General features: G+C 40.0%; 1 protein-coding gene across 2 annotated transcripts in view; it reads right to left on the bottom strand.

Moving 5' to 3' along the window:
- pcxb (pyruvate carboxylase b) overlaps positions 1-8,154 on the bottom strand; it is a 393,092-nt gene that overhangs the window by 5,670 nt on the left and 379,268 nt on the right. The window lies entirely within an intron of this gene.

Raw genomic sequence — 8,154 nt, 5'->3', positions numbered from 1 at the left:
CTCCTGCAGCTGGGGAGGAAACTGGTTTGCTGAAATCTTTGTGGGCAAATGTGAAGCATTAGCGCACATTTTGGCTTTGGTCGCTGCTCCTGCACGCTCCCAGCATTCTGATGTTAACAGGAAGTGACGTCACGTGTCTTCTTTGTGAGTTATTTGGGGTTATTTTGTATTCCACACGACACAAACCCACAAAGAAGAAGAGACTAAACCGCAGAAACGGTGGCGAATCACTTTAGAAACTATAAATATTGGGTTAAAGTTGCGGGGAAGTTGCGATTTCGCAGGGTTTGCTTGATTTTGAGTTAATAGTTGCGATCGCAACATCGCAAAATCCTGGAGGGTCTGATAAGATACCCTACTGAGTCAGCTGGATGATCAAAAAGTGGAAATCAGGCGCTGTTTGGTCACTGATGGACACGTTGTAAACATTTAACACGCTTAAAAAGGCTCTAATAAACTTGGGTAAAGTGACCTTCTTTAAATTCCTGTTTTAATCTCCATCAGTGGAGTCCAATCCTGGTCCTGGAGGACCTCCGTCCTGCAGGTTTTAATGTTTCTCTGCTCCTCAGCCGGAGCCTGTTAATCACTCAGTCATTCAAATCAGGCGTCGAAACCGAGAAACAGCTGAAACCTGCAGGCTGGAGGCCCTCCAGGCGATCAGGACTGGACACCACTGATCTACATGCGGGAGAAGAGAGACGTTCAATCACAGTAAATATCTCTGCAATCAGCTGAGCTTAATGACTCTGAATGAATGAGTCTCTTCTCGTCCAGCTCCCCGCCCCGCCGCCTTCTGCTGTCCTATCCGTTACCCCACGTGTGATGACACCCCCGGTGCATTCTGGACGTTTCGTATCTCGGTGACTCATCTGCGGTGACTGGACGGCCCTCGCGTGCCGCTTACGTTTACCTGCAGACCTCTCTCCCCCCCCCCGGAGCGCTAATCTGTCACATTCAGCTGCTTATCTCCTCAAAGCTGCGCTCCCTCGCCGGCTCAAATTATGCTCGGATCATGTCACGAAAGATATTCTTGATGACTCGTGTCACCTGTGACAGAAATGAGACGCGCGGTTTCACAAACAGGTCTGCGTTTGTGAGAAATCTGTTAACGTTTCTGTCAGATGTCATTAATGTCCCGTTGAGTCACCGGCGCGCAGCAGACGAAAACTTGGGATGTTCCCTCGTCTTGGTTTCGGCGACATACTGTCCGTACGCGAGGAGGCACGGTGGCAGGAAACAGCTGTCGGCGCGAGGGCGTACGCTGCGCTCACAGGCTCCGGTGTTTAAACTGCTTCGATCTGAATTAAACGGTTTGTTTCTCGAAGTGAGGAGCGGTCAGTATCTTACCTGCAGCAGAACGCGATCAAAACAAACCTAACAGCTACTCAAAGCAAAATCAAGATTCTGACATCCGAAACAGTTCAGAACTCTGAGCAGTTTGAACAAATATTAGATCACTTCTTTGTCGTCGCCATTTTTTTTTTAAACCAAACTTCCTGTTTGCTAAATGCAACTAAACCCCAGAATTTACAGAGAAGCAGATGTAGGTCAGAGACGGATAAACTGATGGGGCGTCTGCTAAAAGGCTGCAGTACCTCGGCTGCGCCACCAGGTGGTGATTACGTCAACATCAGCGAGATTCTCCCGGAGCTCATTTTGTTTTTGACCGTTTTTAATTTTCCTGAAGTTTATCGACAGTCAGGATAAAGTTAAACTTAACGATACAAAAAGTAACACTGAGCATGAAAAGTAGGCTGCTTAGTCAGCGTTTATCAAGTTGACAGAGCAGGTTAAACTCCAGGCCTCGAGGCTCCGCAGTCCTGGAAGTTTCAGGTTTTTCTGCTCCGACACACCGGATCCAAACGGTTTAATCACCTCCTCAACAAATCATCAGGTTCTCCAGACGCACGGCAACAAGTCTTCCATTTAAAGCAGGTGTTTTAAAGCAAGAACACGTCTAAAACATGCAGGAGAGGAGAGGAACGGAGTTTGACACCTGTGTAATAGAGAGACAACAAAAATAAAGCTTTCGGAAAGGGAAAAAATCGTAGTTTTCTCAACTTAAACGCTGTTTTCTTTTCAGTCGAGAAGGACTGACAGAAGAAAGACTAACAAAAATATCCAGGTTAGTCCCAACAGGAACTTTACCGTCTGCCTCAGGTAAGATAGTGACGGTTTACAAAACCCCACTTTTAATCAACAACAAAGTTTGTCAGAAAGCATTAAAAATGTGTTTTCCCGCTTAACGCGATATAAGATCTGTTAGCAGCAGTGTTATTTTTAGGCCGAACAAGACTCACAGCTAAATAAGCCAAATTTTAAACCCTACCAAGTGGTTATTGTGAGACCTTTTGAACGGGAAGCCTCAAACATCAGCGGCTCCGCGCTCCCACTGCGGAGCGGAGCTGAAAAAGATCAGATCCTGGAATCGGCTCTGATAACGCTCCCCGCTGCCTCGGCGGCAGAGCGTTATCTGCCTTCGTCTGGGCTCTGTCCCGACCTCCCAGAGCTCCGCAAACCAGCCAGCACCGCAGAAAGCCGCCGCGCTCGAGCGCAAAAATAAATGTCCCCCTCTTAGGAGCAGCTAATAATTACCCAGACAACCTGACAAACCACCACCACCTACACGACGTCTGGACGGCTCCAGCTCACATCTCACCGTCAGTCTCACGGAGGAAAAAAAAAACTCAATTTGCCTTCATCCGAGGCAACTTAATTCCCCTCTCAGGGGCGGCGAGTTATGTTTTAACATATTCTGTGCCTCTCTGATTGTCAGGTCATTAATGTTTAAACACAATAACCACAGCTATCAGATAAACCGAGGAGGTGGAATCTGAGGACGTGCTGTGATGGGTCTGCACCGTCACCCAGCTTTAAATAGAGCTGCAGACCCTTAAAGTTAGAGTTAAACCCAAATATAGTCTAATTTCAGTGAGTAAACAAATGTTTTTAGGTGAGCAGATTAATTACAACATCATAATAAAAATGAGGTTGTTTTATTTTAAACAGCAGCTTCTCTGTAAGGTAATATTCCAGAGTAAACGACTACAAAGAAATATTGATTTAAGCTCCGACTGCTTGATGTTTTGGATTTTGGTTGAAAACCCTGATAAAGTTGGGTGGTATCCAAATACAGAAAACTTTAAAAAGTCATCTGTTAAAAACTCTGCTGCACCTTTAATCCCAAACCGTGTGTGAATGAATGGAAACTAGTTAACTTCTGTCGTCCAAAACTGAAGCGATGTCAGATTTTTTTGGAACCAGTCTGTGCAGTGAGGACGTGGAGCTGAACCATAAATACAAGAGTCCCGACACTTTAAAGCCTCAATAACTGATTAAAACTGAACACATTTAAAATAATAAATATCTGAACAACCAGCAGCAAGGTTAGAATGAATCCTTTAAACTGAACTTTTATGTTTTCGTCAGGCCAACCACCGGGGGGCGCTTGTTCTTTGTGGCTCCAACTTCCAGTTATTTTTTTTTAAACAGCTTTATTTCTGTTCATTTTATATACATGACAAACAGTTATATTTGGTATAATATTCAAAAGAACTGTGGGTGACAAAAACAAACACAATAGCAAGACTTCAAAATAACCTGGCAACTGTTCAACACAACTGGTCATGCCTATTAAAATGTCAATAAATCAGTCATTATTATTTTCTCCCCTGTCTCCTCCCCCACCCATCCGTCTCAAAGCCCCCCACCCCCTACGTCTCTCACTTACAGGATAGTACATGTCCAATTAGCATGATTACACAACCATAGTACTGCCCGCTTATGTTTGAGCTAATCCAAAAGAGTCATTCCGAATCCCGGCCCGTCATATCCATAGATGATAACATTTCCATGAAGGGGCCCCATATTGCCCCAAATGCTGCTTGCTTTCCTCTCACATTATAAAGTATCTTTTCCGGTTTACAGTAAGACACCAACTCATCAATCCATTGTCTTATTGATGGCGATTTTTCAGATTTCCAATTTTTTAAAATACATTTTTTGGCTGCTGTGCTTGCAAGAAGAATAAAGTATTTTTTATAATAATTTATTCTAATAGTTGTTAAATCTCCTAAAATCCACACCTTGGGTTCTTGTACAATCTGATATTTCACAATTTTTGATGTGATATCTATCATGTGTTTCAAAAAGTTTCCTATTATTGGGCAGTGCCATAGCATATGCAGAAGGTCCCCATCAGTCACCTTGCATCTCTGACATTTGGAAGAAATTTTTTTGTCCATTTTATTCAATCTATACGGAGTGTAATATGTCCTATGGAATATATTAAATTGAGTTTGCCTATGTTTTGTAGAAATTAACATGGTTTGTGACTGTTCTAATAATCGACTCCAATCCTCTTCCTCATATACACATCCAATTTCCATTTCCCATTTTTGCTTTTTAGCCGCTTGATGTATTTGTAGCGTTCCATTAAGTATGCAGTATATAGAGGACGTCAATCCTTTTGCTGAACTGTCTAGCTTGTGACATAAATATGATTCAAGGCAGGTTTCAACTGGGATTGCTGGAAACGTCTCACTAGACTTCTCTTTAATCCAATCTCTGATTTGTAAGAATTTAAAAAAATTGTTTTTAGGAAGATCAAACTTCTTACTCAATTGTTGGAAGTTAGCTAGCGTATCATCAATATACAGATCAGCTACTACTTGAATTTTCCTATTTCTCCAACCCCGCAATGTTGAATCAGCAATATGGTTTGAAAGATTAGGGTTGCCCCACAAGGGTGTTCTTCTAAGGAAATTAATATTTACATCTAAAAGTGAGTGAGACTTCTGCCAGGCAGTAAATGTGTTCAGAATTATTGTGTTGTCAGTCAGTGAAGCCAGGCTTTTTCTATCGCCTATAAATGGAATATCCTTTAGGGGCACATGCTTCATCTCATGTTGTTCTATTGAGATCCATCTGGCTTCGCTTTTTTCTGCATGTAACCAGATCCAAATAGGTCTGTACTGCGAGGCGATGTAATAATTACTAAAATTTGGAAGATTCAATCCACCCCTTGAGTACTGAGCCTGTAGAGAGGTTATCTTAACCCTCGGGTTCTTCTTTTGCCATATGAAGAAATTCATAATTTTGTTAAGCTCTCTGAAAACCTTTTTGGGAATAGTTATTGGAAGGCATTGAAACAGATATAAATATTTAGGTAAAGTATTCATTTTAATAGTATTGATTCTGCCTATAAGCGATAGAGGCAGATCCATCAATCTTTGGAAGTTAAGTTTAGTTTTTTCCATTAACTTTGTATAATTTTGTTTAAACATGTAATCCTCCGATTTACCCACTTGGACACCCAGGTATTTAAAGCCGTTATTGCACCATTTTAATGGGTTAGTAAGAGTTTTAATATTATCATCCTCTATGTTTAATGGCAGAATCTCACTTTTAGTGTAATTTAATTTGTATCCTGAGGCTGCACTGTATGCTTTAAGGCATTCTAACAGAGGGGGGATTGACCTGTATGGATTGGTTATATATAACAAAAGGTCATCTGCGTATAATGAGAGTTTATGATCGTTTGCCCCAAATTTGATTCCAGTTACAGAAGTGTTGGATCGGATAGCAACAGCTAGAGGTTCAATTGCAAGCGCAAAGAGCAGTGGGGAGCTGGGACAGCCCTGCCTACAACCTCTTGACAAGGAAAATGTAGCAGATAGAACATTATTGGTTAGTATATTGGCTTTTGGATTATTAAATAGTGTTTTAATATATTGAATAAATTTCTTTCCAAAGCCCATAGCTTCTAATGTTTGAAGTAGAAAATTTGGTTCAATCCTATCAAATGCTTTGTTGGCGTCCATAGAGATTATTAACATTGGAATTTGTTTTTTTTGAGCTGTGTTCATTATATGGATCAGACGTCGTACATTATCTGCTCCATGTCTATTTTTAACGAATCCAGTTTGATCAGCATGTATCAATTTTGGTATTACATACTCAAGTCTAAGAGCAATTAATTTAGATAGTATCTTATAGTCAGCATTTAGGAGGCTGAGGGGTCTATACGAGTCACATTTCTTTTTATCCTTGTCTGGTTTTGGAAGTAGAATAATTGTTGCAGTTTCCAATGATTCTGGTAGTTTTGTATTTTCCAAAGCTTCTTTAATCATGTTTGTGAGAGGAGTCAGCAATTGTCTTGAAAAGGTTTTATAATATTCGACAGGAAATCCGTCTGGCCCAGGAGTCTTATTGTTTTGTAAAGAATTCAAAGCTCGAAATACTTCTGCTTCTGATATATCTGCCTCAAGTGATTCTTTGTCCTGTTCTTGTAGCATGGGAAGTGTTATTCCTCCAATATATCTTTCTGCCTCATTATTTGTTTTATCTTGCTCGGATCTATATAGTTTTTCATAAAACTGTTTAAATTCTGCATTAATCATAGTTGGACTGTCAAGAACCCTATCATCATCAGTTTCTATTGTTTGTATAAACCTTTCTGCGTTTTCCTTCCTAATTTGCCATGCCAAGAGTTTGCTTGTTTTATTTCCAAATTCATAATAGTGATATCTAGTTCTGGCCATGATTGCTTCTTCTTTTTTGGTACATAGATTATCATATTCCATTTTTGTTTTAATTAATGTATTAAGGTGTTCCTCCTTTTTTGTATCAATATACTCTTGCTCTAATTTTTTAATATCACTTTCCAATTTAATCAGCGTCTCTCTATTTTTTTTAACCTTATGAGCGCTATATGACAGAATATGTCCTCTCATAAAGGCTTTGAGGGCCTCCCATATATTGGCATGCGTTGAAGTATTATTATTGGCTTCTAAAAATATTTCAATGTTATTGGTCATATATGCAACAAATTCAGGATCCTTTAACATGAAATTTTTAAATCTCCACCTATAATCTGTTGCCTGCCGACTGTCGATCATCCAGGTAAGTTTAATAGGGTTATGGTCCGAGAATGTAGCTGCAAGATAGGAGCATATTGTCACTTTGGGAATCATCTCTTGAGACATTAGGAACATATCAATTCTAGAGTGTGTATTATGTGTTGCTGAAAAATAGGAAAAGTCTTTCTGCTGTGCATGCTGGCTGCGCCATACATCAGTAATACCTAATTCCATCATACCCTGCTTTAATGTTGCTGCAGCCTTTGACAATGAAGTTGTTTTAGGAGATGATCGGTCCAGAATTGGGTCCAGTACCAAGTTAAAGTCTCCCCCTATAATGCACTGGGTTTTAATTGTGGCCAGTTTCATGATCAAATTATTAAAAAATAGTGGGTCGTCATAATTTGGACCATATACATTTATCAGTGTGATTTTTTCTCTATTTATTTCACAATCCACCAGTAGGAATCTGCCATTTTTATCCTTCTCAAGTGAGTTTAATTTAAAGTTCAAGTGCTTTCTTATAAGTAGCGCAACACCTCTTGCTTTTGATGAATAAGATGAATAAAAAACATCCCCCACCCAATCTGTACGCAGTTTTAAATGTTCCATGTCTGTAAGATGACTTTCTTGAATAAATGCAATATCTGTTTTTTGCCTCTTTAAATATGTCAGCATTTTCTTCCTTTTAATTGGCGAATTAATACCCCTAATATTCCATGAAATACATGTTAAATGATCCATTGGTTAAGCTCTTTGCTTAGATGTCTGGCCAGAATGGCGGCTCCGGTTTCCCATCTGGGACGTACTTGATTATGTACCATATTTACATTGGTAGTTAATTTGGACTTTTGTGTAAGTAAGCCTTTGGTTTTCATTGAGAGATCGTACATTCCCCAAAATATACACACAAACCTCCCCCCTCCCCCCAGAACTCTGTCCCATAAAGAACCCATACCAGAGTAAGGATGGGTAGAACATTCTCCTGAACGACCTTTACATCTCTGGTGGCTCCAGCAACTTAGTTAAATTCACTACTCATGACATTCTACATGTCTCCAAAATTTACCACTAACATATTATGGCTTATCCAAGAATAGGTTGACTCACAAGGAACTGAAGGGTCATCCATGCAACAACAACAAAAACAACAAAATCCTTAATATCCTTAATATCTTGAAAAACGTGAGTCACCATCCTTTTCATTAATGTCCAATTATAATAAGAGTCACAGTCATTTCAACCACTGGAAATTTACTCACTTGGCAGTTCTGTCAGAAATTTTTGAGCTTCG

The sequence above is a fragment of the Kryptolebias marmoratus genome, linkage group LG7 (genome assembly GCF_001649575.2).
Source record: "Kryptolebias marmoratus isolate JLee-2015 linkage group LG7, ASM164957v2, whole genome shotgun sequence".
Lineage (NCBI taxonomy): Eukaryota > Metazoa > Chordata > Actinopteri > Cyprinodontiformes > Rivulidae > Kryptolebias > Kryptolebias marmoratus.
Note: the sequence above shows the minus strand (reverse complement) of the source record. Positions and strands in the feature narration are given on the sequence as shown.